The sequence below is a fragment of the Limanda limanda genome, chromosome 2, assembly GCF_963576545.1.
Source record: "Limanda limanda chromosome 2, fLimLim1.1, whole genome shotgun sequence".
Classification (NCBI taxonomy): Eukaryota; Metazoa; Chordata; class Actinopteri; order Pleuronectiformes; family Pleuronectidae; genus Limanda; species Limanda limanda.
Window position 1 is genome coordinate 1 of NC_083637.1, and position 4453 is coordinate 4453.

Below are 4453 nucleotides of genomic sequence, written 5' to 3' on the forward strand. Positions count from 1 at the left end.
CAAAATTTACTTACCTGACTAAGCCACGAACCCTCCCTCGGACGAGTGGAGAGACTTAAGCATAAAAAATGTATATTTGTAAAAAGTTCGTTTAAAGTTTAATATAAATAGTCCACGTATCTGTAATCACAGCGTGTAATAACTACATTACTAGTTTAAGGGCACGGGACCTGTGACAAATGGGGACCAGGGAGCCCCCTGGAGTGAAGGACCGTGCACCTCCTGCCACCTTTTTAAAGGAGGCAGGATCATTTTCCCCTATCCTAACCCGCCAGTGCCTCCTCCGGGTTCTCGCTTCCTGGTCCTCAGTCCAGTAGTCTTGTGCTTTTAATGACTCTCTTAGTCAAATGTTCTGGACTTCAACTCTAATTTGAGAAGACAGTCATGAAACCCCTATCCCTAATCAGAGACCCTCTATTCTAACCCTAACCATAGGACCCCTTGCCTGAACCTAACTCTAACCCCTAAGCAGGGCAATTTATCTGTAATAACCTCACCCAACTACTTTGTTGTTGAACGAAAACGAAGACTCCACACCAATTGGTTTGAAAATCTTTAATTGGGAAGTAACAGGAGTATAGACCAAAAATATGGCAAAAAGTACACTGAAATGCCCCACCCAACTTGGTGTAGTATGGTTATGTAGGTGATAAAAAATCCCAAATATTATATAACTGGAGCTATTAATCTGAATTCACAACAAAAGCATAGTAAAGGATTGAGATGAAAAAGGGAAACTGTGATGCCAAGGAACTGGGAAATTCTGGACTGGGAAATTCTTCAAAGGGGAGGAGCTAGATGGGATATAAAAGCAGGGACACAAGCTCTCACAGAGACTCACAATGGGGACAACTCATGACTAATTCGAACTGACATACTTACCTGCCCTTGCCTGATGAAGAAACAAAAGATTTCGAAACGTCGCGACAGGGCTTCCAGACTAAACCAAAATTTACTTACCTGACTAAGCCACGAACCCTCCCTCGGACGAGTGGAGAGACTTAAGCATAAAAAATGTATATTTGTAAAAAGTTCGTTTAAAGTTTAATATAAATAGTCCACGTATCTGTAATCACAGCGTGTAATAACTACATTACTAGTTTAAGGGCACGGGACCTGTGACAAATGGGGACCAGGGAGCCCCCTGGAGTGAAGGACCGTGCACCTCCTGCCACCTTTTTAAAGGAGGCAGGATCATTTTCCCCTATCCTAACCCGCCAGTGCCTCCTCCGGGTTCTCGCTTCCTGGTCCTCAGTCCAGTAGTCTTGTGCTTTTAATGACTCTCTTAGTCAAATGTTCTGGACTTCAACTCTAATTTGAGAAGACAGTCATGAAACCCCTATCCCTAATCAGAGACCCTCTATTCTAACCCTAACCATAGGACCCCTTGCCTGAACCTAACCTCTAACCCCTAAGCAGGGCAATTTATCTGTAATAACCTCACCCAACTACTTGTTGTTGAACGAAAACGAAGACTCCACACCAATTGGTTTGAAAATCTTTAATTGGGAAGTAACAGGAGTATAGACCAAAAATATGGCAAAAAGTACACTGAAATGCCCCACCCAACTTGGTGTAGTATGGTTATGTAGGTGATAAAAAATCCCAAATATTATATAACTGGAGCTATTAATCTGAATTCACAACAAAAGCATAGTAAAGGATTGAGATGAAAAAGGGAAACTGTGATGCCAAGGAACTGGGAAATTCTGGACTGGGAAATTCTTCAAAGGGGAGGAGCTAGATGGGATATAAAAGCAGGGACACAAGCTCTCACAGAGACTCACAATGGGGACAACTCATGACTAATTCGAACTGACATACTTACCTGCCCTTGCCTGATGAAGAAACAAAAGATTTCGAAACGTCGCGACAGGGCTTCCAGACTAAACCAAAATTTACTTACCTGACTAAGCCACGAACCCTCCCTCGGACGAGTGGAGAGACTTAAGCATAAAAAATGTATATTTGTAAAAAGTTCGTTTAAAGTTTAATATAAATAGTCCACGTATCTGTAATCACAGCGTGTAATAACTACATTACTAGTTTAAGGGCACGGGACCTGTGACAAATGGGGACCAGGGAGCCCCCTGGAGTGAAGGACCGTGCACCTCCTGCCACCTTTTTAAAGGAGGCAGGATCATTTTCCCCTATCCTAACCCGCCAGTGCCTCCTCCGGGTTCTCGCTTCCTGGTCCTCAGTCCAGTAGTCTTGTGCTTTTAATGACTCTCTTAGTCAAATGTTCTGGACTTCAACTCTAATTTGAGAAGACAGTCATGAAACCCCTATCCCTAATCAGAGACCCTCTATTCTAACCCTAACCATAGGACCCCTTGCCTGAACCTAACCTCTAACCCCTAAGCAGGGCAATTTATCTGTAATAACCTCACCCAACTACTTTGTTGTTGAACGAAAACGAAGACTCCACACCAATTGGTTTGAAAATCTTTAATTGGGAAGTAACAGGAGTATAGACCAAAAATATGGCAAAAAGTACACTGAAATGCCCCACCCAACTTGGTGTAGTATGGTTATGTAGGTGATAAAAAATCCCAAATATTATATAACTGGAGCTATTAATCTGAATTCACAACAAAAGCATAGTAAAGGATTGAGATGAAAAAGGGAAACTGTGATGCCAAGGAACTGGGAAATTCTGGACTGGGAAATTCTTCAAAGGGGAGGAGCTAGATGGGATATAAAAGCAGGGACACAAGCTCTCACAGAGACTCACAATGGGGACAACTCATGACTAATTCGAACTGACATACTTACCTGCCCTTGCCTGATGAAGAAACAAAAGATTTCGAAACGTCGCGACAGGGCTTCCAGACTAAACCAAAATTTACTTACCTGACTAAGCCACGAACCCTCCCTCGGACGAGTGGAGAGACTTAAGCATAAAAAATGTATATTTGTAAAAAGTTCGTTTAAAGTTTAATATAAATAGTCCACGTATCTGTAATCACAGCGTGTAATAACTACATTACTAGTTTAAGGGCACGGGACCTGTGACAAATGGGGACCAGGGAGCCCCCTGGAGTGAAGGACCGTGCACCTCCTGCCACCTTTTTAAAGGAGGCAGGATCATTTTCCCCTATCCTAACCCGCCAGTGCCTCCTCCGGGTTCTCGCTTCCTGGTCCTCAGTCCAGTAGTCTTGTGCTTTTAATGACTCTCTTAGTCAAATGTTCTGGACTTCAACTCTAATTTGAGAAGACAGTCATGAAACCCCTATCCCTAATCAGAGACCCTCTATTCTAACCCTAACCATAGGACCCCTTGCCTGAACCTAACCTCTAACCCCTAAGCAGGGCAATTTATCTGTAATAACCTCACCCAACTACTTTGTTGTTGAACGAAAACGAAGACTCCACACCAATTGGTTTGAAAATCTTTAATTGGGAAGTAACAGGAGTATAGACCAAAAATATGGCAAAAAGTACACTGAAATGCCCCACCCAACTTGGTGTAGTATGGTTATGTAGGTGATAAAAAATCCCAAATATTATATAACTGGAGCTATTAATCTGAATTCACAACAAAAGCATAGTAAAGGATTGAGATGAAAAAGGGAAACTGTGATGCCAAGGAACTGGGAAATTCTGGACTGGGAAATTCTTCAAAGGGGAGGAGCTAGATGGGATATAAAAGCAGGGACACAAGCTCTCACAGAGACTCACAATGGGGACAACTCATGACTAATTCGAACTGACATACTTACCTGCCCTTGCCTGATGAAGAAACAAAAGATTTCGAAACGTCGCGACAGGGCTTCCAGACTAAACCAAAATTTACTTACCTGACTAAGCCACGAACCCTCCCTCGGACGAGTGGAGAGACTTAAGCATAAAAAATGTATATTTGTAAAAAGTTCGTTTAAAGTTTAATATAAATAGTCCACGTATCTGTAATCACAGCGTGTAATAACTACATTACTAGTTTAAGGGCACGGGACCTGTGACAAATGGGGACCAGGGAGCCCCCTGGAGTGAAGGACCGTGCACCTCCTGCCACCTTTTTAAAGGAGGCAGGATCATTTTCCCCTATCCTAACCCGCCAGTGCCTCCTCCGGGTTCTCGCTTCCTGGTCCTCAGTCCAGTAGTCTTGTGCTTTTAATGACTCTCTTAGTCAAATGTTCTGGACTTCAACTCTAATTTGAGAAGACAGTCATGAAACCCCTATCCCTAATCAGAGACCCTCTATTCTAACCCTAACCATAGGACCCCTTGCCTGAACCTAACCTCTAACCCCTAAGCAGGGCAATTTATCTGTAATAACCTCACCCAACTACTTTGTTGTTGAACGAAAACGAAGACTCCACACCAATTGGTTTGAAAATCTTTAATTGGGAAGTAACAGGAGTATAGACCAAAAATATGGCAAAAAGTACACTGAAATGCCCCACCCAACTTGGTGTAGTATGGTTATGTAGGTGATAAAAAATCCCAAATA